The following is a 27,266-nucleotide window of genomic DNA, read 5'->3' as shown; positions in this document are numbered from 1 at the left end:
AAGTATAGGAAGAAATACTTATAAGTTAAATATTGGCTTATAAATCCATGAAATATTCAGAAGTCAAGTAAAATATATTGAGCTAGATTGCTCCAATGTTTTTGACTGAATGAGCCATTGAATAGATAAAACTAAATAGGTGACATGTGGTCACAACATAAAAAACACAACACAAAAATATAAGATTAGTTTTCATAGTAAAAATCATTGCTGTTTACAACCAACAAAAAAAATCTTTATTTGCCTCTTCCCTTACCAGATTCGAGAAAGGACCCTTAATATTTGTAAATTGCCCAGAACATTAAGTTTTACAGGAAATGGACCTATTCAAAATTACTTGGAAGAAATATGATGTTCAGGATTCCAAAAGCAAATTCACTATGTTCTTTTTAGAAGTTCCATCATCAGGATCTACTGCCTGTCCTGGCTTTGGCCCAGAAAGAGGAACACGTTGTGTACTTCTCAGTCCTAGCAGATGAGGAGATTCTCCTATAACCTTTTCATCTCCAAATGTCTCAACAGTTTAAAAACTAAAGGATATTGCCTCATTTGGCCATATTTGTTGTCACTGTGATAGTAAGAAGCTCAGAAAATTTTCCTTTGCTATTCCTCATGCAGACTACATTCAAAGGCTGAAAAGCACATAGGTATGAAATATATTATACTTTCTTACAATTTAAGCAGTACTTCCTATCTAAGACTTTTAATTGCCTATCTAGAAGCATAATTTGGAAAATATGAAAAAGGATCAAGCAAATAACCTCAGGGTGTGATTTATTTCAAATTCATTGATTAAAAAAATCTTCCATTTATCTAAACAAGATTTTTTTAATGAATTCTGTGTGTATAATGGCATTTGGGATGTGGTCTCTGACCTTTAAAATGTCTGAAAAATTAAGAACTACAAAAAAAAGGAGATTTCTGAAGGCAAGTAAGGTCTAATAAGACAGCATAAATTAATAGATAATTCAATCATAAAATCACTAGCTGTGTCTATGTTTTAAAATCAGATGACCAAACTAATAAACATCACATGTAAAGTATATTATTAATCTTGAAAAATAGTTTTAGAATGTCAGTATTTATCATATATCCACAAACTTAAGCTGAAAAAAGGAAGGCTGTAGATTTGACACAGCAAGGTCAGAATGCTGGCAAATATTTATTAAGCATTTAAAAAATTGTGAATACATTCACAAAAATTCATGTTTAAACAAATTTTAAGGTTAGTGGAGATTTCCAAGCTCTCAACAAAACTGACAGAACCATTTAGTATGTACATGACAGCCATACATGCTGGTGCTTTAATGAGTTAAGATGTTACTGGAAACTACAGTTAAAATTATTTTATAGAAATGTAAATGTATAGTATTTATAAAGATACAGCAAAAACAGATCAGTATAATTTTGGTGCAAATAATCACCTAGAGAAGACTTTTACAGAGGGACATCCTCAACCTTTAACAGTAACTTCAGTAGAGAAAGAAAGGAACATAGATTAGTCTAGACTGTACTCTATAAAATGGAATATCAGTTATTGGACTATAGAACATTAAATCAGCATGGGAGCTTCAATATAACTGGCTGTTCATTTTCCTTTTAAAACATATGTATGTTATCTTTCAGTAGTTATACAAATGAGTTGCCATTAAACAAAGCAGTTCATGTATTCAGTGCATCTTGATCAGTGTCACCCCCTTTCATTATTCTTTCCGATCCCTCCCAACTCCACTCCTTCCCCCAATTTTCTCAATTTTTGTAGAATATTCACTGAATTTTATGATGGTATTCCCTCCCCCTTCCTTTACTCATTGGTAATATGGTGTTCATTTTCTACATAAACAAAACTCATGTATAAGAGTTTGTATGGGAGAAGTGACATTGTCCAAGAAGCACTGTACTCAGAACCTGACTTATGGAATTGTAACTCCTTTTTATAACTCCATAATAACGACAATTTAAAAAAAAAGTGTATATGGGAACTGAAATGTCTCAGATGCACCAAATTAGATCATCAGTAGATTTCTGGGCAAGAATTTTGTTGACTCTCATTCTGATTTCCTTTATATTGTACGTTTTATACATAGAAATTTTCCAGATGAAGCACTTTGACTTTTTCTATCTTTCACAAACTAAAGTAAAATAAATTTAGAATATAATCACAAATGTTGTGATAATGTATTATAATGAAAAAGTTGCAAAAATCTGAAGTGCTTCTAAGGCTATGTCATTGATGAACAATGGAATATTAACACCAGTCTAGTAACGTTTAAAATAAAGAGTGCATTCCCATCCTCTCCAACTTTTAATACTGTAAAAAATAAATTAAAAATGAGATTACAAAAATGGTGAATGTTGCAAAGTACTTATTTCCAATTATCATGGGAAGTTCTTCAATTAAATACCATTTCTCTTTAGAACAGAATAAATGTGTCTTTGGACAACTAAAACACTTTTTCTGAACTATAATTTTCCTTATAAGGGAATATAATTATCATCTGTATGTAACCCAAGACTGCCACACTAAATATTTTACAGACTTTTCTCAGGGACACATAGAACTGTCTTCATGCATATATTCTAATTTTGCAGAAATTTTGTCTCTATCATATATAACAAGTAACATTCTCAAGCATATAGGTAATTATTCTAAAAAGTGAAGATGGACAACAGTCAGGAAGTTTTAACATTTAAAAGACTTGTTTTGTTGATTAAATTCTTATTTTGCAATTGAAATTCAATTACAGTGGCAAAAAATACCCCAGAAAGTCCTGAACATACTACACTTAGTTTGTTACAGTGACAGTACCCTGTACACCTACATTGTAATTTTACAAAAGAGAAAATTTTCTCTTGTCCCAAGGTTATTCTACTTTCTCTACTTTCAGATACAATCATATGTGTACATGTGTGCATGCATTTATGCAGTTTCACCACATGAATATATGTGGCCCTATACCAATACAAAGATACCTCTGCAGAGCCACATACAAATGCTTTCCACTGTCTAACAACCGTTAGTGCTGTATATCTTTTCTCTAGCACTATGATTTTTGTCACTTCAAGAATATCATATTAATGAAATATTAGGGGCGAGAGCCAACAGAATGAGAAAGGTAAGCAAATAGGTCTTGATATAACAGAAAAAGAAGAAAGAGAGAGAGAGAAACATACAGACAGAGCTAGAGAGGAAGGAAGGAAGGAAGGAAGGAAGGAAGGAAGGAAGGAAGGAAGGAAGGAAGGAAGGAAGGAAGGAAGGAAGGAAGGAAAAAATATGGTCAAAGCATGGCTCAATTTGGTAGAGGACAAGCAGATCAAGCAATCCTAACAAGAGTGAGACCTTGAGTTCAAAACGTGGGCCAAAAGAAAAGAAAAGGAAGGAGGGGCTGGGAACGTGGCTCAGTGGTAGAGTGCCTGCCTTGTCTGCAAGAGGCCCTCAGTTTGATTCCTCAGCACCCCAAAGCTGAAAAATGCCAGAAGTGGTGCTGTGGCTCAAGTGGTAAAGCATTAGCCTTGAGCTGAAGAGCTGAGGAACAGGACCCAGGCCCAGAGTTCAGTCCCCTGATCAACAGAAGAAAAAAAAAAAGAGGAAGGAGTAGAAAAGTAAAAGAGTAAAAACAAAGAAGAAAACTATGGCTGAATGCTTGTGACTCACACCTGTAATCCTAGAAGAATCATGCTTTGAGGCCAGCCCGGGCACAAAAGTCTGCTAGACTCCATCTTCAAATAACCAGTAAAATGCCAGACTGGAGGTATGAGTAAAGTGGTAGAGTGCCATCTATGAGCAAGAAAGCTGAGTGAGAACACAAAGCCCCTAACAGATAAACAAACAAACAAAGGGAAGCATGTTATATAACTTCGTCAGACCCATGTTTTAATTCTATCTAGTTCTCTTGAGATCTATTTATACTATCGCTTGGATCAAGAATTTGTAGCTTTTATTGTCGCATATGACTTCATTGTATAAATTTATCAGAGTGTAACTTGTTGATGTATGCTCTTAAGACTTGAACTCAGGGTGCTGTCCCGGAACCATTTTTTTGTTCAAGGCTAGCACTCTACCACTTGAGCCACATTTGTACTTCTGGATTTGAGGTAGTTTATTGAAGTTAAGAGTCTCACAGACTTTCTTGCCTGGACTGGCTCCCAGCTGCCATACTCAGACCTCAGCCTCCTGATAACTAGGATTATGGATGTGAGCCACTGGTGTTGATCCCATGTTGTACCTTTAAAACAATTGGCAGTTATTTGTTTTTTCAATATAGCATGCTTCAAAACTGAAAATATTGTATTAAGGGATATATCTAAATTATAATAAACTACATTTTCATATCTTATATGAAGATATTTAGAGAGTGTATATGTTCTTGACTTTTGAAATAATATTCCAAGTAGACAATTTTATCTAAAATAGTACATTTCTGCACTCTGAAACAGGGATATATCCTATATATTACCTCAATTTTATCTGAAAAAATGTGCTTACATTTAAGAATAAATACTAAACTCTTCATTTTAGTATTATTTTTGCAAATCAGATAGGTTTAGGTTATTTGATACAGCAGTGAGGACTATGCTATAGAAAATAATTTTTTATCTGATCATAATATAACTTTTGAAATTATAGACTACACACTGAAAAGTCAATTATTGTGGTTATAATGATTGTCTTTGTGATACATTCAGAAAATAATTTGATTATACAAACTAGTGAGCCTCTATTCAGTAAAGCATTATGTGGCAATTTAGAGTGATGACAAATATACACAACTTAATGATGCAGGAATGGTCTAGAGTTGAGATATAAGGTTAAAAAAGGAGTTTACATAATATACTTCTATTTTTATAAAATAACATATTGTTATAAAAAAGATTATATGTTTATTGTGTATTGAAAAATCAAAAACTTGAAAAAGGATATTCAGAACTATTATTTCTGCATAGTACTCTTTAAGAGCTTTCAAAGGAACGTAAAACCACTCTGACTTATTACTGTTGTTAAGGAAGAACAGTATTTTCCTTTCCTAACAGGGTCCATATTCTTGTAATAATAACGTTATTCTCTTTTTCCTATTCAGTGGTGCCTAATTTAATTAGCTAGCATGTTCACTTCATTCGTTCTCATAAAAAATAATTGAATTGTTGAAATGCTTTCATATTCTCATCATAAACAGTAGCAATGGTTGCATAACACTGATTAAGCTAATCTCTTTAAAATCAGAACTATAATAATTAAGTGCTCCAATGTCTTCCTGTAAATACATCAGATTCAGCATTTAGCATTTGGAGACTAATGAACACACCTGTAATTGCCTTAGTCACATCTTGTAATTTCTTCTTTCCTTGTAATTGCTCGTCTAGTTATCATTTCTTTCAACTTCCTATATCATCACAATTTTTAGGGATATTCACAGCCTGCAGCCATATTACTGGTTAATATATTGCACTGTTACTGGGCAGATGTCTAGGCAAGCCCATCTTCTTTCCCTTTCTTACCTTCATTGATAACACATATTTTTTATTTAAATTTTGTCAAGGTGATGTACACAAGTGTTACTTTACATAAGTAAGGTAATGAGTACATTTCTCATCTAAAATTGTCACCCTCTCCCTCATTTTTTTTTCTCCTACTTTCTCTCCTCCCACCCTCCACCAAGTTGTAAAGTTCATTTCCAACATATTGTCTTGTGAGTATCACTGTTGCATTGGTTCACCCTTTGTCCTCTGTCTCACCATTTTATTGCTCCCCTTCCCTCCCCCAATTCAGATAAACATATACACAAGACACATGTTTTTAAGTTAGTAGATCTTCTACAACTTCTAGAGTCAACCTTACGATTTATGACACCCATATGTGTAACTCTGTTCGCATTAAAAGCATATAATATATATATATATATATATATGATTGAAATTCATGCTTCAAAGTTACTCATTACAGACTTTCTCAACTAATAGGAAGATAGTCAAAATAATAGGGTCAATTACTAGCATCCTTATTTTCTTTTAATAGTTTACATCTATTATTCTGTGACAATAATTCTATTACAAGAACACACTTTTCTTAATAGGGCGCTTAAAAGTGACTGTATCAAGCAATTCTCAAAAGAATATGTAGATTTCATACTGTTAATAACAATAAAGCCATTAATAATACTACATATAATAATGATGCAAAACAGTGAATTATGTAGTAAACACTATCTTTTTGTAATGTACCTTAATCCCATTTGTTTTAACAACAATCTTTGCATTACCTAATTTTCTCACCAATTTGCCTGGTCCACCCCAGGTCATATCATCAGAAAGGAAAAGTAACTTGGTCCCTGGTAACCTGGCTCTGATTGCATAATGGCAGGATGGATATTTTTATAGCAATTTATCATAATAGATTTCTTCATGAGTAATAGTACTTAGATTTGTTTTTGCAATACTTCCCTGATTTGCAAACTTCCCCATACCTATACCTATACCTTTACCCACAGCTTAACTTGGGAGCTGAATTAGTTCACAAGCTTCCTATTAGCTAAGGAAAAATTCCAACTATCTTACATGGCATTCTGTGGATGCTTTCTGTATCCAGGTTGTGAGCTTTTCTGGAGGCTTGAAGGCATATGCAAATTAAGGAATATAAATCTATATTTGTATAGCAGCAGTCCAGCTGCTCTTTATGACACACGTCATTGACACACTGGGTTTGAGTTGTGATAAAATATCAGGAGCTTATTTCAACTTCTTTATGACTCTCATTCTCCAAAATGGTACTAACTGCCATAATTCATACATATAACAGCATTCTAAAGATGTGACATTTCTCTTTGAAAGTCAATGCTTGGAGTCAGTGATTTGAATGTGAGTCTCCTCTCTGCTCTATGACACTGGACAAATTACATAACCTTTATGGGTTCTACTTAACTCATTTGAAAGCATAACTATATGACTACCATGCACTTTTCTATGACATTTTTGTAAGAATTCAGCATAAGAAAGTGCAAAGAATTCAAGGCAACAGCGATGACCATCTGAAGCACCATACATGCCCGGATCAAATTTAGATCATTAAAGATCATGGTTAATTTTAAATGTTTTTACACTTCTAACAAAACTGACGAAGTGAAAACTGCAACTTCACTCTATGATCAATTTGAGGCCACTTTGGGGAATAACAAATCTGTCATTAAATGAATGTCATTCTGCAGGTGAGCCTTATTCAGCCTTATTCTGTATCCTACAAATATGCAGAGGGTTCAAAATGATAATCAAACACATTCCTCTAAGAAAATGCTTGGGCCCAGCCATATGTCAACAGAGATCACTTCAATGATGATTTCCTCATGGATATAGATTTGAGACTCATTGTTTGTAATCAGTTTGATTCCAGTTTTCTCTCACACTGTGCAAGATCTTTGACCTTTGACTGCTAGTAATATCTAATGTTTTGATAGAGATTTTTCATTTTGTGCTGAACGTTGCTATTCATTTCTATTTTATATTGTAAGGGACTATTTATTTTGATTTTTTTTTTTGGTCAGCCGTGGGGTCTGAACTCTGGACCCGGGCACTATCCCTCAGCAAGTCAGCTCAAGGCTAGCATTCTAGCACTTATTCCACTGTGCCACTTCCAGCTTTTTCTGCTTATGTGGTGCTGAGGAATTGAACCCCCAGGGCCTCATGAATGCAAGGCAAGCACTGTACCACTGAGCCACCTTCCTAGCCCTTTTTTGATATTTTTAATAACATTTTTCTTATCAATAAAACCATTCTTTGTAGAGAGCAAAAGCAAAAGTCTTTTATAATATTCTATAATCACACAAAAATGTCTTACAAATAGAGCTTTCTTATTGGCATTACTTTTGATTTTTATCCTTTTCCAACTCCCCTAGATAGATATTTCCATAAAATTATCATTTTTATAGGCAAAGAAACTGTTAATATGTTCGGCTGGACAACTGCTTTTTAAGGAAACACACTGTGTATATATACCACATTTTCTTAATCCATTCATCCATTGAGGGACAGCTGGAATGATTGTATAGCTTTGCTATTGTAAATAATGCTGCAATGAGCATGGATACACTGGTAGCTTTAGTGTGGCCTTGTTTGTGCTCTACTGAGTAAATGCCAGGAGTGGAATTGCTGGAATTGTAGAATAACTTTATGTTTAGTTTTTTGAAGAACCCCCATACTGCTTTCTGGAGTGGTTGAATAAGCTTATATTCCCAACAACAGTATAATAGAGTCTCCTTTTGGCCACATTCATGACAGCATTTGTTATTATTAGCTTTCTTGATAATGTCCATTCTAACTGGGTTGAGGTGAAATCTCAATGTCGTTTTTTCATTGCCTTTATGTACAGAGATGTTGAACATTTTTTCATGTGTCTGATAGCTATTTTTACTTCTAAAAAGTCTCTCTTTAAGTCTACTCATCCATCAGAAAGAATGATATTGATATTATACCATTTGGAAGGAAATGGAAAGACTGGGAAAAAATTATATTAAACAAAGTAAGCCAGGCCCAAAGAAACATATGATCCATGGTTTCCTTCCTTTGTGGTGGCTAGTATGTGCCTATTCCTATGAATCTATAAGTAAACACACTGGGTGATAAGCAACTAAAGAAGTACCAGGAAGTGAGTAATTGCACATGGTAGGGGGTGGCCAATGGGAGAAGCGTAGAAGAATGAAGGCAGGAAGGGAAAAGAATGCAGGTAAGGGGCTGGGAAGGTGGCTCAGTGGTAGAGCGCTTGCCTTGCATGCATAAGGCCCTGGGTTTGATTCCTCAGCACCACATAAGCAAAAAGAAAAAAAGCCAGAAGTGGTGCTATGGCTCAAGTGGTAGACTGCTAGCCTTGAGCTGAAGAGCTGAGGGACAGCGCCCAGGTCCAGAGTTCAGGCACCATGATTGGATCAAAAAAAAAAAAAAAAAAGAATGCAGGTAAGTATTCATTGTGTATAGCACAAAATTGAGAAATATAAGGTATGGGGTAGGTCAAAGAGGGGTGAAGATGTTGAAGTGATGACACAGATCAAGATGCATTGTATACAATGCTTTGTTAAAAGACAGAAAAATTTATTACAAAACCTAAAATTAAGACAAGTAAGGGAAAGGGTGGGTTGGGAGGATGAGTGAGAAAGTTGAGAGAGGTGAAATTGATCAAGATGCATTGTATTGATGAACTACTGTAGTGAATGGTAACCCCAGTGAACAACTACTTAAAGATAATAAAAAAAAGATAAAAAAGGAAACACATGCCTAATACCTGATAATAGAATTACACAATGATATAACTTTTCCTTACTGTAATAAAAACTAATAATTAATCAATAATTTAGTTAATATTAAGTTAGAATAGTAACATAATTTCCCTTCTGATTCTACAGTAAGAAGGAATGAATGGGAAGGCAGAAGACAGTGCAGTGATAACACTGTCTGGAGTTAGTTACTTTTTCATTTTATCCTACTACATTTGTATTTACAATGGATTCATTCCTCTGAAGTCATTCAAGTAGTTGATATTTATATAGCTGACAAATGCCTTACAGTACTCTGGATTCATAATGCTGACAGGTTATTAATTAGAATTCTAAAGAAACCTCCTAACACCTTCAAAAGTGTTTTGGCATGTATATGTGTAAATGCATGTGCATATATATATATATATATACATATATACACATATACACACATGTTCCAATTATATTATGTATATATGTATATACATGTATACATGTATATCCCCTATATATTAAGCATAATTAACACATATTCCATATAAATTAAGTATATATGTATATATATATATATACTTTTTTAGATGCAATCTGTAATTTTATTACAAAACCATTCTTCGGGCATTAGTTGGTTACAGTGATAGCAAGATACTGTGCGTGTGGCATAGCAGCTCTAATGTAACAGTTAGATTCCCTGCTTACTGAACCAAAATTTAAGTTACTTCAAACCATTACATACAAATTACCTGTACCCATCACTGATACAAATCTTTACTTGTATACCTTTTAGGAAAGTGTTGATTCTGTACCATCTAATCTACATTCAGATTAAATGTTGATAACTACAAAAGTTCTAGTTCCCTTATGAGACCTTTTCCTTCCCCTTTCCTGCTCCAATTACTTTGTTTTAAATGAATCAAATTTCCTAGAGCTAGTCTGAATAGCAGCACCTAAGGAACATTACACTTAGTTCTTGTTAAAAAACAGTATCTATACAATGCATGTTTACAGCATGGGTAAAAGAATGATCACCCTAGTTTTATTTAAATAAATAAAAGCATCCCATCAAGTTGTGGGTCATGTTACTGTTGTACATTTGGTTGTAAGTCACGTTCTCTACTGTGTTTGCTTTGAAGAGATCTTCCAATATCTCTCCAATATTCCTTTCTTATAGTGTCCTTTTCTTTAGCGAGGACTTCACGTAACTCTAATGCCTCATTAAGCATGCCCTCCTTGTCACATTGGTTTTCTAGCATGTCTTCATAGCTATCCACAAGAAAGGCAATTAGGTATGGGGAGCTCTGACTTGGTTGCAAATCAAGGAGTAGATTTAACAGATTAGGGTATCTGGAAAGACCATGATCCTGCAGAATTCCTTTCAAGTAGTTCCATGCACTTTCATTATGTGGCACAAGTTTGATCATTTCCAGAGTATACTGGACTTCTCTCTCCAATACAGTACGATCAGTAGCCAGTAGTACTAGAAATGATGAATATCTTTGGTTCCAGACAGTTATTTCTTACATCCTCTTTGAGAATCTGGTCTACGTACTGCAGCTTATTATCCCAAAGTCTAAATTCCTGAATGACCCATTGTCGATGCTCCCAGGCATGATAATCCTTTGGATCCTGATTAACAATATCAGCAGTAAACTCAAGCTCCTGAGGTAGGTCCTTCAGCCATTCTACTAATAATCGCCTATGGTGCCAAACTTGATGGTTTGGGGGCTGTTCTTCAATTCTTGCAGTGATGTAGTTCATTTCCTCATGCAGATCCCTTTGAAGTGATTTTAAGAGAATTCTCCGAAAATGCCACACTGTATAATTGGCAGCATTTAACTCTATTGCATCCCGGGTGAGCTTAAAGGCCCGTTTACTTCTTTCATCATGCTGCAGAACAGCTCAGAAATAATCATAAACATCTCTAAATTTCTCGCTGTAGATTATCTGGAACACTGGGACCATCGTTCTGTGGCAGTGGATGTACATCAGCCTATTCTGCTCTGTCTCTGTTCAGGACCTAGGTGGACGAGTCCAGGCTCACAAACCCATCGTCCACTGGGGAAGCCACTGCTTCTCTGGCCTCCGCTGCCATCTCTTCTCCCAGCAGCTCCTGGGGTGGCGGTGGGTGTGGCTGGGGCGGTGGCAGCTGCTTGGGCTGGCCAGACTTGCCACCTGTAGCAGCTTCCCGACTCCTTCAGTGGCAGCCATCCCACCACGGCCCGCAGCGGAGACCATATATATAGACATTTTCTCTTCACTAATATATGCTGAACATTGCTTTTGAATATCCCACTTATTTAGAAAATTAACAGAGGTTAGCATAACATATACAGAGTTCTCTAGTAGACGGTCTATTAGACATCTGTAGTATGCTTGATTCATATGATTTTAAAGACAAAGAATCTTTAAAATGAAGGGTATCTGTCTACCCTATTTTGTCTTCTGGGAAAGGGGTTGAAGACTAGGTGGTCAAATGACTGGGAACCTCAGGGTATAAAGCACCTGCCCATTAATAAACTAATTAATTACAATTTCTGATTAAATAGCTTCATCATCAGTTATTATTATTATTATTTTATAGTAATTGGAATTGAATCCAGGACTTGAATATGCTAGACAAGTACTTTACCCTTGAGCTATATGTTCAGCCTATATTAACACATTTTCACTTGACATGACAATTGTACATATTCATAAGGTACTAGGTAGCATTTTAATATATCTATACCATGGGTAATGATCAGATCAGGACATTTGATATACTCATCACCTTTGGTATGGATTATTTCTGCCAGGAACATCCTCTCTGTTGGCTATTTTGCAATATTCAGGTGATTACTACCAACCATTGTTAATCTACTGTACTACAGAGAATTAGAATTTATTACTCCTATTCAATTGCACCCCTGAACACATGGAGGATCCTCCTTCCTTCCTTCACTAGAATATTGGGATTCAAAGTTTCTCATCCTAAAACAAAGAACTTATGTTAGATAGGCTCTAAAGAAGCTTTCAGCACAAAAATAGTTGATGAATCACAATCTTCTTTAAAATTTTTTTCTGGTCCTGAGGCTTGAACTCAGGGCCTGGGCACTCACTGTCTGTGAGCTTTTGTGTTCAAGGCTAGCACTGTATATTTGAGCCACAGCTCCATTTCTGGCTTTTTGGTTGTTAATTGGAGAGGAGAGTCTCATAGACTTTCCAATCCAGGCTGTTTTTGAACCATGATTCTCAGATCTCAGCCTCCTGAATAGTTAGAATTACAGGCACGGGCTACCAACACCCAGATAAATCTTTTATCCACCTAAACTGTAATGTGTTTTTGGCGATCTCATTCAACAAACCAGTCAGGTAAAGTCTGTCCCCCCACACACACAACTTACATCGTTATAATTTTCTGAAGTGATGCTTGAAAGTTTTATTCATTTAAATCTCACATTTTTATCTTTGATATCTGAAAATGACCCCAGTGGTAAGAATCATCGTAATTCCCTGCCCTCAGCATTTTCTGCCCTTTGCATGTTTTCCCCTATGCAGCAGGGACACCAGTTGAGCAATTTCTCTATGCCAAGCACAAATCTCCCCTGAGATTTTTGTCAATAAATAAAGACACATGCTGCCATCACAGCTGCTTGACACCTACCAAACCCTTCATTAGCTTGTGGCCTATCACACAAAAACATGGAGATAGTTTAAATGTCTGATTGAAAGTCTAGTCACAAAACTATACTTTGCATGTTAACATTTCTAGTTAAAGAACTTTAAATTCATCTGAAATTTAAAAAAATAATTCAAGCTGCAGCAAAGGAAGAACACAGACCCACACATTCTTTGTGGCTTATGTGCATTTTCTGGTTTCCATTAGGAGTATCCGTTCAGTAATTAATAATAATAGTAAATATACAGAGTTAACAAACATTGGAAAGTCTTCAGTAGGAAGGGAAGTTCTAATTGTTCATGAAATCAAGTCTCTTACCTACTCACAGTTTTCCACTCTGTGTTTTGTGTGTGTGTGTGTGTGTGTGTGTGTGTGTGTGTGTGTGTGTGTGTGTGGTGTGTGTGTGTGTGTGTGTGTGTGTGTGTGTGTGTGTGTGTGTGTGTGGTGCTAAATCATTGATTTCTTAGAGTTTTTAATCCAGCTTCACTAGATGCTTCAAGACAAAGTAAATTCACTGATCACTCAATGTCCAATGTTCATTCAACTCTCCTTAGTCTACCATCCCTTGGCATCCTTATGGTCTGTTTGAAACCTCCCAGTCTTCTGATGATGCATGGAACATTACCGTCCCCAAATAGCAGTTTAAGTAATGCACCTTTAGGATGTTTAAATGAAGGTTTAGACTTAATATGGCAGTTGTTTACACATTCATTTTCAGTACTTAGATGAAAGGATTATTGAGATGTATAATACAGTCTAGATTACTCTCTCTAAGGCTGAGGTCCTAGGGGAACAGTCACTTGCCCATGCTATAATAGAGCTCTCCAGATGCTCATAGAGTTTTTACACCGTATTTATCCATAATAAGTTATATCTTCTAGTTCTTCCTCAACCTTCTAGATGTCTAGAAGTACCTATAGTTTTTATTAGCAAATTAATAATATTTAAATGACAAAAGTACTGTTTTGTAACCTGCTTATTTTCTGTCACACTTCAAATAGAACAGTCACTTTGACAATTGACGGCATTAGAGAAGCCTTTATTATTCTGGCTTTTTTATTATTCTTAGTAAGAAGTGATTTTTTAAAAAATGCACGGTCTACCATCTCTCATAGCTGTTCTAGGATAGCATGGCTGTCTGTAGCACTGTCAGAATAGAACCAAACTGGATGAACAATAATTCCTTTCTCTGCTCCTTTGGAAATGGTTCATAGAGCTTCCAATTAACACTTGTCACAGGATACACCATTTCTCATAGAAATATATTGAGAAGACAACTTTATTTCACATTAGTTGGAGGAAATCAAACTGAACTCCTTCTACCCAGAAGTATGTTTGGAAAGCCTGCATCCAAAAATTCACATATCCACCACTAACTCCAGAAGGATTTCTGCAAAGATTTTTTTTTTAACTTGGGTTTTAGAAATCATATATTCCAAACAGAATTTCTGAAACTTAGTAGAACATTTGCCTCAAAAGTAACTTGCATTTGAGATTGGTATAGTATTATGGTATATATAAGAAATAAACAAATGTTGCAATGAGTCCACCTGTATCCACGTTATGTCGAAAAATGAACTTTACAACTTTGGCGGGGGGGGGGGGGGTGGTGGGGGGAGGATAGGGATTGTAAGGGGAAATAAAGGAAGAGGCAACAATGTTTGATAAGAAATGTACACATTACCTTGCTCATGTAATTGTAGCCCCTCTGTACAGTATTTTCACAATAAAAAATTTATTAATTAAAAAAGAAATGAATGTAAAGAAATGAATGTGAACTTGAATAATTTGCTGTCTCTGTCTTTCACATGCATGCAGACACACAGACACAGGAAGACAAATACACACAGGGAGATATTAACAAGTAAATAATGAGTATATTAGTGTCTTTACTTAAAATTCCTTAATGTAATTTTAATGAAGGATTTACCATTAATTACTTCCAAGAGTAGCAAGAGAGCATGTAGTCTCACTCTTTAAATTTATGTATATCACTTCGAGGTACAGGAGTCAGCACATTAACTCGCTGAATGATACTAGATACTAGGTGACTCACTCTGCTTTTCCTTATAGGAGAGAGCAAGTGAATGAGAGAAAGAAAGAGAGAGAAAGAGAGAGCAAAAGAGCAAAAGAGAAAGACATTTCTGTTTGAATGGTCATATTTAATGGAAATTATTCTCATTCTCTGGACAATCTCATAAGACAAAAGTGGAAAATTCACTTTAGAAAATCATACATTAGAATTCTGAAGCTTTATTATTGTTTCTGGAAAAATTTTTCTAACATCTCAGCTTTCTATTAGGATTCACAATGTCTTCAATGAGAAAGTAGAGGAAGGAAGGACTCATTAAGAGGCAGTTAGCACACTCTTGCACACTGCTAATAATCCCTATATTTTTCATTTTTATTACTCTCTAGGTTATTAACAAATATCTACTCATTATTCTTGTAAGTATTTTGATTTAGGAATGGAAATATGCATCAATAACCAATACTTACTGAAAGTGCTCTGCAATATTTAGCAACCCATAAGTGTATATGATAGCTTATGCTACCAACAAGACTTATTTTTAGGCACTCTGGATGAACTCTTCATCTTAACTAAAATATCTGCTTATAAACTAAACCTCATTTCCGTTCCTTTACGTGTTTTATCTACTGTCTGAAGTCAGAATGTATCTGCTTCATTAATTTTTCTGCTGTGAAATATAGACTTCTTCTAATCTATTAATATTCCTCTAGAGAGAGTAGTCTTGACATAAAAGAGGGAAGACAAACCATAATTGCGAGTCAGAACTTTTCTAAGAATACCATAAAGTAATCAATGCTTTGGCAAGAGTTGTGACAAGCCTGCAAATAGCTATACACAAGTCCCAGAGTGGAGAAAACTGACCAGATTTTCATCCGTTGAAGCCTTCAAAAAATCTCATAGTTTTTTTCTCTCCCACTAGTTAACATTCAATATATCAAAAGGTTTCTAGCAATCTAGAAGGCTATCACTTGGCTTCTTCTAGGCCACTTCTACGAGATGTAAATAAAACCCAGATACAACAAATGAAACAAAATCTTGGTGTACTGAACTATGGTTTTGAAAACTAAGAACAACATCATTAGAACATTGAATCTGAAATCACTCCTAAGAGCGTTCTGGAAGCCATGAAACTTGCATTAGGTTAGGAGTGTCTTCTTCCCTTCTCTCTTCTGTATGTTTATTCTTCATTCTTTTGCTTGGACCATGCCAATTGATAAAATAGTCCACAAAGCTATAATACGTACTTTTGGAAAGTGCCCTCCCCATCTTAAATATCATCTCAAGTATTATTTTCATGATATATTGTACTGCATAAGACCAATAAATTATTGCTATTTGCTTCTAGCTCTATCCAAAGTACTGTGCTTAATTGGTTCAAAGTGATAAAAAAAATCACAATTGCTCCTATGTAAGTAAAAATCTAGTAGGATACATTAAAAATATGAATCATAAGGTAGGTGAGTGATTCTCAATGTTGGCTTCATAATACAACCACGTGGAGTTGTAATACATCACTCCATAGGAACTTACCTCAACCCATTAAATGAGCATCGAACATGCTCAATTAGGACACAAAAAATGGATGCTAGTGAGAATAGTATTGGTGCTTATATGGAATACATAATGGTGGATATAAACTAGAGTACTCCTGATGGGTGAGGCTTTGTAGAGCTTAAAAGTCCATGCAACACTTGGGGCAATGCTCCATTCATACTGTTCTGAAATTAACTGAGCAGCCTCTGTTGCTAACTTATAAGGGAAAGTTGACAGTTGAATATAATTGAATACTGTTAAAAAGAATACATACATTTTGCATAATGTTGGGAGGTTGGCTACTTTGATAGCAAAATTAATTATGAGACAAATGGTTCATGCCTATCATCCTTGCTATTCAGGAGGCTAAGAGCTGAGGGTTACATTTCAAAACCAGGTTTAGCAACAAAGACTCTGAGAGTATTGTTTCTAATTAGACAAAAATTGGAAGTGGATATGTTACTCAAGTGAAAAATGCCATCCTTGAGCATAAAAAAAGCTAAGGTAGAATTTCAAGGCCCTGAGTTCAAATCCCCTCATATTGGTGTACACACACACAGATATAGACACAGACACAGACAAACACACACACACACACACACACACACACACACACACACACACACAACTATAGCATCCGAATAAGTGAAAGAGAGGGAATACATTGAAAATTCACAAAACAAAACTGATCATTGTGTTTTGTTTGGTTTCAGTCGCTATAACTTGAAAAAATAATACAGTCCTCAGAACCTGAGTTGAAACTGGAAAGAGTCAGCAGTGAGAGTGGCTCAGGTCAATGGTTAAAAATAGCTTGACCAATGGATGAATAGAAACTCCCACAGAGGGCAGCCTCCAAAATGGCAAGAAGTATTTGCTGGAGCCCTATAGGGTCTGATGAATAGGAGGGAAAAATAGGGCCTGAGGAGCCAAAGGCAAAGAGCAGGGAAGAGCTAACAAACCCATTGTCCTGCCCCTGGCAATTGTATTGCAGGCATAATTGAGTTCTTAGGGTCAAAGCTTGAAAACTTGATATCCTTCTACTGAAGTGCAAAGGATTAGCTATTTCCCTCAAGTTTTACAAAGGTAACAACAGCAAGTTATACTGGCCCTACCTTTTCTTAGCACCCTCGAGTTGAAAACACAAACTTTGAAAACCAACCATCAATCCAGGTCTATAGTTTATAATACGGGCGTACACCTTCCTCACTGTACCTTTAGTTGTAACTGAATTTTGCCTTTTGCACAAAGTCCATGCAGAGGTGTCCAATGTCTGTTTGTTTCTTTTAGAAAATATTTAGTTTAGTATAATATGATTAATAAAAATAGAAAAGACAAACTCTTCTTCCCCATTCAGGAAATAGGAATGAAAGTTTCCTCAAGTACTTTTGAAAGCAGTCAATCGTCCTTAAATGTTTAATAGCAAACTTCCAGTTTGAACTAATATTTGCATAAACTAAGTTTTCAAGGCTTACTCTCCAAATGATAGGTTTATTCTTAACTTGTTCTTTAGATGATTTTTTAATATATAGAGGGGTTACAGTTACATAAGGAAGATAAGGACTTTTCTTGTCAAACTTGTTACCCCTTGCCTCATTTTCCCCCTAGTTTCCCTCCCCCCACACCTTCACTCCCAAGTTGTACAGATCATTTTCAACATATTATCTTGTGTATATTATGATTTTTTGGCACATAGATGTAAGAAGACAAATTTATTCTCAATCTCATGGAGATTCCACCCTGATTCATTTACAAATATACCACATTGCTGTGTAGGTCCTTATTCTTAGATAAAAAGATTAAGTTAATGTCTCAGTTAAAATATAGATAGATGAAAAGAGCAGATCTAAGTCCTATTTATGTTACATTATGTGCATTACACTTTCAAAGATGTCATTTCCAAGAAACAGATACAGAAATCAATAGTTCTTTTCTTAGTGCTAAGAGCTGGTCAGTTCATCATAAAAAATTCTTTCTTAATCTTGGCTGCAATGATTAGGTCAGAGTTTCTGTAGAAAACAATACTTAATTCAGTAGTGTTTAGGAAATGATAGGGAAAATATTAAGCTAATACTGTATAGAATATTTCAGAAAAATATTTCTATATATCTTCAAATCTCTAGTTATGCATTATATGGCATTCTACCTAAACATTACAAAATGAAACCTAAAATTGCAGAGGGAAAGATCCACCATAGGAGAATAGCTTCCAAAATTCAGAGCTTAACTTTAATAATAAACACAGTAACATAAAATGCTCATGTTATAACTTTAATTTTAAAAATAGCACCCAAAACCCAAGATGTGGTACAATATAATCACATAAAGTAAAAATTTGAAAGGAAATACATAGGTTGGCTCTAAGTGATGATTCTCTTCCTTTCTTTATATTTGTTACAAAATTCATTCAACAATGTATTCATTCATTTTAAATAAAATGGTAAGTGCATACATGCATGCATGCATGCCTCTGTGTGTGTGTGTGTGTGTGTGTGTGTGTGTGTGTGTGTGTGTGTGTGTGTGTGTGTATTATGTATGGTTATATAAAGGGCCAGGAGGTACCCCTGTCTAACTCAAGTGTGGACATTGGTATAGCTCAGGCTTTCCAACTTGTTTATTTCCATGAGCTCAGACAAATGAGAGCACTGACTAATGTGCTGCTCCTGGGTTTGGTAAGAACATCAACCTTTAGAAAGTGTCTTAAAATGAGAAGTGTTACATGAGTTGATATTTTAGTTGTGAGTGTGTATAAAATTTTTTGGATATGGCTTGTCATTTAGTTAGGTACTTATTTTTGGCCACTCAGTGTGCATACGGATAGGTGTGACTTCATATATGTGATAAAAAGCCTGGCATTTGGATATTTTTGGCCAAAGTGTAAAGTGTGAAATTAGATACACCCAGAGGCCAAAAATAGCCAATGGCAAGCCAATTACATAACTGTAGTCTTCCATATAAAAATATCTGGATTAGTTATCATGAAACCAGCGCTAATCTTCACTACTACTGCTTCACTTGTATTTAATAGCTACTAAAATTACTGCTCTTAGAACACATTGTGATGTAAAAGTTATAAAGCGTTATAGAGTTATTCCATTCTTAGCAAACAATAATGTTACATATAAGTTAAATTCTAATATCAAACAGGAAAGTGAGCAAATGTTGCTTAGGAATGTTAAGTGGATCAGGGGAAGTACACACATGTAAGTGAACAGAAGTGAGAAATTAGATACACCAAACTCAATCATCAGAGAAGTGAATTTCATGGAAATGTTACCATTAACATATCATATGACCTTGAGTACTCAGAAATAACTTTGCACTCCAGGTTCATTAACTACAAAATTTTGAATATGTGCTCTAGAACATGTGTACAAGTACTATAAAGTGGAAAATGATGGAATGTGGATAAGATTTGAACTGCATCTGAAATTGCAGAGCTTCTGCATGGCAACGGACATAGCTAGCAAGATCAATAGAAAGCTCACGGATTGGGAGAAGATCTTCACTAGCCATACAACGGACAAGGATCTCATATCTAAATTATACCTGGAACTCAAAAAATTAAATCCCCCAACAGCAAATCTTCAAAGAAACAACTGCCCAATAAATAAGTGGGCTAAATACTTAAAGAGAAACTTCTCTGAAGAGGAAAGAAGGATGGCCAATAGAGACATGAAGAAATGCTCAACCTCCCTAGCCATAAAAGAAATGCAAATCAAAACAACATTGAGATACCACCTCACCCCAGCTATAATGGCAAAAATCAAGAACTCTAACAACAACAGATGCTGGAGGGGATATGGACAGAAGGGAACCTTACTGCATTGTTGGTGGGAGTATAAACTTGTTCAACCACTTTGGAAAGCAGTATGGAGATTCCTCAAAAGACTCCACATAGAGCTCCCCTATGACCCAGCAATCCCACTATTGGGCAATCACCCAAATGTTCACAAACAAGACCACACTAAAGCTACCAGCACAACTATGTTTATTGCAGCCTTATTTACCATAGCTAAGATATAGAACCAAACCAGATGCCCCTCAGTAGATGAATGGATCAAGAAAATGTGGAATTTTATGCCTCCATCAGAAAGAATGACATTGCCCCATTTGTTAGGAAATGGAAAGACTTGGAAAAAATTATATTAAGTGAAGTAAGCCAGGCCCAAAGAAACATAGGTCCCATGGTTTCCCTTATTTGCAATATCTACTGTATGTCTGAGTCAAGCAGAAAAGGTCAGATAAGTTGATGCTAGGGAAATGAACTCTAAGATATGTAGTCAAATGTTTTTTTTTTCTTTCATGCGATTGTTTCTAACACATTTATATGATTATTTCTTTGTTGCTTTGTATGTCCCTCCCCCATGGTATAACCCCTGCTTTCACATTTGATGTTGGTATAATTTGTGGAGGGGAAGGGGAAAAACAAATCTTTTAAATAGGGATACAGGTGGACCCATCACAACAATGAGATGTACAAGTCGTTATGTCGAAAATGAACTTTATAGCTTTGGTAGGGGGGAGGGAAGACTGGGTGGGAGGAATACATGTCTGTATGGGATGGGAAGGGGAAACAAAGGAGGAGGCTACAATGCTTGATAAGAAATGTACTCATTATCTTGCCCATGTAATTGTAACCCCTCTGTACAGTATTTTCACAATAAAAAAAAATTTGAACTGCATCAAGCTAAGAAAAGATTCTCCTTGCTTCAAGCTAAGAAAAATATTAATGATCAATATACTACAATAAAAGGTTAGCTTCTTTCTTTTTTATTTTTGCCGGTCCTGGGGCTTGAACTCAGCCCTGCATGCTGTCCATAACCTTTATGCTCAAGGCTAATGCTCTCCCACTGAAGCCACAGCTCCATTTTTGTTCTTTTCGGTGCTTATTGTAGATAAGTCTCATGAACTTTCTTGCTTCTGGCTGGCTTTAAACTACAATCCTCAGATCTCTGCCTCTTGAGTAGCAACGATTGGAGGCATGAGCTTAATTATATAAAATGTACACAGTATATGTATATATATGTACATACACATCTATATATGTAAATACACTCACATATACAGAAAAACTGAACTTTAAATTACTAGGTACTATCTAGACCAAAGCTGGCATATGATTGTTAACAATAATATTAATAATAATCAAAATAGTGGGAACAACCCAAATGCCCATCAATTGCTAAATAAATACAATATATTTATACAATGGAATACTAAGCAACAGACACATGCCAAAACATGGAAAATCCTGAAAAAATTACAAAAGGAGAAGCAGCCAGTTACTTGTATGATTGTGTTTGTATCAATTGTATAGGATTTTTTAGAAATTTGTGGTGGCTTAGGGAAAATAGGCAGAAGGATATTCGTAAATTTGATTATGGTGAGCAATGTACTATGACTATACCAATGTTAAACTGTACTATTTTCATGAGTGAATTATGTGTGAGTTATTTTTAATAAAATTACTTAAAATATTTTATGACAATCACTTAAAGGAACGTCTATATAATGTTTTCCATTGGTAAAATTTTCTCCAGCAAAATTTCTATGTGACAATTCATATAAGCATACATAATATACAAATGACAGAAATATCCACCACACACACACACACACACACACACACACACACACACACACACATACACACATTACTTTTCTTCTAAGGCAAGTGTGAGAAACAGTTTTGGTAAAGGTCCTTAAGTTAAACTTCTTCCCTAGATGGTCAGACTAATTTTAAATTGTGCAGTTCTTGGTATTTTCAGTATGTCCCTTGTGAGAGTATGTCAGAAGATAATAAGATCTCAGAGGACAAATTTTCTTTCTAGTCAGTGAAAATTCTCCTGACTTAATTTCAATCCATTACTCCTTATTATATCCCTTTGGACAGCCCATTCCCTCCTTGGTGGCCAATCCTCTACTCTAGCCTGGATATCAATGTACCATCTTCTTCAACAGATACTCCTAAGTACAATATGTGTAAAATCACCTAGCTCTCCTAACGAGTTGATATTAAGGGTCTCATGTTGTAAACCAGAAATTATATAGAGATGGTTTTCTTTATTTCTCTTTATTTTTGGTAATATTTTAAAATTTGTCAGTTATTAAAATGTTAAAGGAGTTAATATATGCCCACAATGTATATCATACATGTGCAAAGTGCATATGTATGTTTTTTGTTGTTGTTTGTTTTTTCAGTCATGGAACTTGAACTCTGGGCCTGAGCTCTTTTCCTCAGCAATTCAGATCAAGGCTAGTGCTCTACCACTTGAGCCACAGTGCCACTTCCATGGTTATTTGGAGATAAGAGTCTCACGGACTTTCTTGCCCTGGTTGGCTTTGAATTGCAATCCTCAGATCTCATCCTCCTGAGTAGCTAGGATTATAGGAATGAGTCACTGGCACCCAGCTCATATGTGTTTTATACACAACATTTCACTTATTGTGAATCCAATGAAATTATACCTACATTAAGTAGATTTGGGCACTTTTTATTTCAGTGTCATGCAGCAATATTGAAATCTATATTCTTATGTATATTAGGCTAAAAAAAGTTAGTTACTCTCCTACCATTCTTTTCCCAAAGAAAATACATTAACTAAATTCAGGAAAGTATTTTAGGTGCTAAAATTTTTTGAGAACTTACTTATAGAAAGTAAACAAGATGGGCTGGGAAAGTGGCTCAGTGGTAGAGTACTTGCCTTGCAGGCATGAGGCCCTGGGTTCGATTCCTCAGCACCACATAAGCAAAAAGAAAAAAAGCTGGAAGTGGTACTGTGGCTCAAGTGGTAGAGCGCTAGCCTTGAGCTGAAGAGCTGAGGGACAGTGCCCAGGCCCAGAGTTCAGGCCCCACGACCAGACCTCCCCCCCCAAAAAAAACAAAGTAAACAAGATTAATCAGTGTAATGCGCTCAGAATTTCAGGAGCTTTATGTCTGTGTTCCTCAAAGTCTGTATTCATCATCATTTTAGCTCTCTGACCAAAAAAAAAAAAAATCTCAGATTGGAACACATATATGAAACCATTATTAGCGTAAGTAAAAGGATACCAGTACATTATTTAAACCATTTGTATTTACAGACTTATTCATAAAATAAATATAAAAATTACATCTTTCCTCCTTACTTTTGAATGTTCCCTGTGGGTATAATAGAAAATAATCTGATTCTTAAATACATGTTCCATACCAAAAGCTTAATAATTGCTATATTTTTGTCATTGCTTAGAAAACATTTGGCATTCTTATTAACACTGGCATTATTAATCCACTTTTGCCCATGGAATCGCACACATTACACCACTTGCTTAAGGTCTTATATCTGCTGTATGACCGATCTTGAATGTGAATGAACTCCCTATTAGGCATCAAAGACTTTCTATGTTCTCTCAAGTCTAGTTGTCTCCACAAAACCCTCTAATTATTTATTTTATTTATTAAATAAATATGATTGGATTTAGTTATTCTAATAACTGTTTCAATCTACATTATATTGAATCAGTCATTATATTTTGCAAATCTATTATCAGCTTCTTAGACATTGGATGAGGAGGAAGGTGGGGGGAAGTAAGTGTTTCTTTCCTTGTTTGGGATCAATTTCAGGTAGCCAAATGCTGGCCTTCTCCTGAACACACTGCCCAGTTCCTCCAGTGAAGGTTAATTCCCACTCAACATCTCTTACCCCTTCCTAACCAGTAATCCATGCTATGGAAGCTGTATCATAAACTGGTCAAATCTCTTGTGTCCCAGCCCAATGAATTCATGCCCACAAATTTTCTGAGATCCTCAATGAACCAGTAATATCCATGTGTATCTCACATATGTGTAACCTTCCCAAACAGTGAGCATGTAATTTGCTCCATTGCTGTATCATTCAGCCCATGGCTGACCAAGCATATATAATAACTTCCATTCAAGTTCGCAGCAAATGTGACGGACTTCTTAATTTCATGTCTCTTATTTCTTCATTTCAATTTCAACCCAATTTCAAAAAAAATGATAATGCACACCCACACTCCAAACAGAAATAAGATTCTAAAAGTGTAAAGTACTCTGAACACACACATCCATACACATATATACGAACATTGTAAGTATTTCTATCCTTACCATTGTGTCATTTCATCTCTTGCACAAAGCTATTATGTTCACAAAATAGCAGAGTAAACAACTTTCATGGATTTCAGGTTGAGAGAGTAAGTTACTTTAAACCTGGGTAGTTGCTATGAGCATTATGAATTTGATGTTTCAACAAATGCCTTAGTCTAATTAATTTAAAATGATAAAAGCTGCTGTAAATTATTTAATAAAATGATAGCTATTGTCATTATACATAAGTTAGACTAAGAAACACACAAATTCCAATTTATGTATCAAAAGCAGTTTCTTGGAAGTCTTTATTCCCATTTCTTGTATGGAAAGCAGGAAATCTTTCTTCCTTTTCCCCCATTTTCCCTACTTTCACTTGATATACTAAAATAAATGCTTACTCTAGCTTCCAGGAAAAAATGGTTTTCAACTATCTACTATATCTAGGTTCAGTTAATTAAATAAATCAAACAATGTTTTTGGGAAATTCTCTTTAGTTCTTTTATAACTTAAAGCTTATATGCTTCACATCGAAATACTCATGAAAATAAAGTGCTTCAATAGAAACATCAAAAATGTTTAGGTATTTCATTTATTCTCATTAACCAAATGACATATGTGATGATTCATTTTTAAATTTATGTGTATGTTGCGCCAAAAAATGAGTAATGTGAGAGGTGTGATAGTTTTAAGAGTTGGTTATATCTAAAATATCTACAATAATTCACTTTTAAATATTAAATACATTTTTCTTTCGTATTCTTTAAATTATTGTGTAAGGAGGTTAAAATTTAACACGTTCACTTATGTGTCTAGTGCTTCTTATTCAGGGTCATCTCTTCCACCATTCTCCCATTTCCTTTACCCTGTAACTCTGGCTCAGGTCACATTTTTCCACCTCTTTTAGGATGTATTTGAATTGAGGATTTTTACTGTACTTCCTCCCATTCATTCACCCTCCACTCATTTGACCTAGTTATTCAAACTATCTTTTTGCATATATACATGATCATGTTGACTACAGTATAGTAAATGCAGGAGTGAAACTCCATGGAGTAACCCCTTTCAACAATAAACCAATAATTGAACAAAATGAGTGTAAGAAACTGAATCATAGCTTGTATACATTTATTAGTAATATGATTCATAACTCCACTATTTTTATAAGATCCCTTGCTCTAATAAATGTTGTGGTGAATTATTTTATTAATGCAGTTTATCTTTCAATTCTCTAACAATCTGTTATGAAACCAATCCTAAAATTTTAATTGCTTGGATAAATATTGATTAAAAGAAAGCACTAAGAATTTGAAGAAGATAAAAATTACAATCTATCCTGGACAATGAGACCCAATCTATCATGGGGTCCTTTGGCCTAAAGCCTATACTTGGATTGTCCTATTGTATCATTTTTTTAATTGTTCCAAAGAAAACCTGAATGTTGAAAATTCATTATCAAAATAATATCTTACCATCATATTGTGTTTGCTCAGAAGTAGAGCACTTGAGTGCAAGGCCCTGAGTTTGATTCTTGCCACCACAAGAAAAATCAATCCAGAAAAGCAAACAAAAAAGGAAATTAAAAAATCCTAAATCATGAACTTTAATTTTCAAACTAAAATAACGCGATTTCTGTCTGCTGGCTTTTGTAGATGAGAAGATTGGTGGTGCATTATTCTAAAACTAATGTCTGATTAATATTTAATTGCATGCATATTCACAGGTATTAACTAGGAGTGATTTTCTATGAATCACAGCTATTACTAGGAAACCAGGAATAATTTTATAATTAGAAATGAACTGTAATTCTGAATAGTCACTGATAATAATCACTGACTGGAACTTTTGAAGGAATAGAATTTTTGATCCATAGAGTAATTCATATGTACACTTGGTATGTTCATTATAATGACACTCGTGAGACAATTTAAGATTACTTATTCTTTTTCAGTTACTTATAAATATCTATTTCATGGTATTTTGAGTGTGATACAAAACTCCTCCGGTGAAAACTTTTTATAGCAGTAATATAAAAAGCTGATTTATTAATTATAAAAACATACACGGTATAATATAAAATGCAATTTCATTGGCATTTATATATTGTATGTGTTTATTTTCAAACAAAAGCTATATTCAGCTTGGAAAAAATTTAAAAAAATGTTAGGAGACATGGTTTTAACTCAGTGGTAGAGGTCTTGCCTAATATTCACAAGGCCTTTGGGGTTCAACCCCAGCATTAATTATAATTAAATTAAATTAAATTAAAATTATACAAACAAAACCTTTAGTCATTGCTTTCAGATCTAGGTGATTTTTGCCTATATTTCATAAAATGGTAGGCACTTCACAAAAATGTGTACAATACAAGTAGTTTAATCAAGTCTATGTAATGAACATTTATCAGAAATTTCAAAACAATAAAATTAATACACTGAAACATAAGAAAAGCTCTATTAAAATTTTTTTTCTAGGTGGCATGTGAAAGGATACTTTGACCCTATAAAATTGATTTGAAAAAAATGAAGTCATTTCTAGATTCAAGAAAAAATATTGATAGAGGACGGCCCTACCTGTACTGTATGAAAGCACTGAGTCTGATTTACCCAAAAGAATCATTTTAAAACTTCCCCACAAAAGGTAGATGGGTTACATGAACACACACACACACACACACACAAACATACACACACTATGTGACTAGATACATATGCACAC

At 34.8% G+C, this 27,266-nt stretch overlaps 1 protein-coding gene and 1 pseudogene across 19 annotated transcripts in view; both read right to left on the bottom strand.

The window, feature by feature from the left end:
• Window positions 1–27,266, bottom strand: part of Nrxn1 (neurexin 1) — a 1,031,461-nt gene that overhangs the window by 250,561 nt on the left and 753,634 nt on the right. The gene's annotated exons all lie outside the window — the stretch shown is intronic.
• On the bottom strand, window positions 10,283–11,444 carry LOC122104525 (annotated as a pseudogene).

The sequence above is a fragment of the Dipodomys spectabilis genome, unplaced genomic scaffold (assembly GCF_019054845.1).
Source record: "Dipodomys spectabilis isolate Male_0828 unplaced genomic scaffold, ASM1905484v1 ptg000026l, whole genome shotgun sequence".
NCBI classification, from domain to species: domain Eukaryota; kingdom Metazoa; phylum Chordata; class Mammalia; order Rodentia; family Heteromyidae; genus Dipodomys; species Dipodomys spectabilis.
The sequence above is the reverse complement of the archived record's forward strand: the minus strand, read 5'-3'. Positions and strand labels throughout refer to the sequence as shown.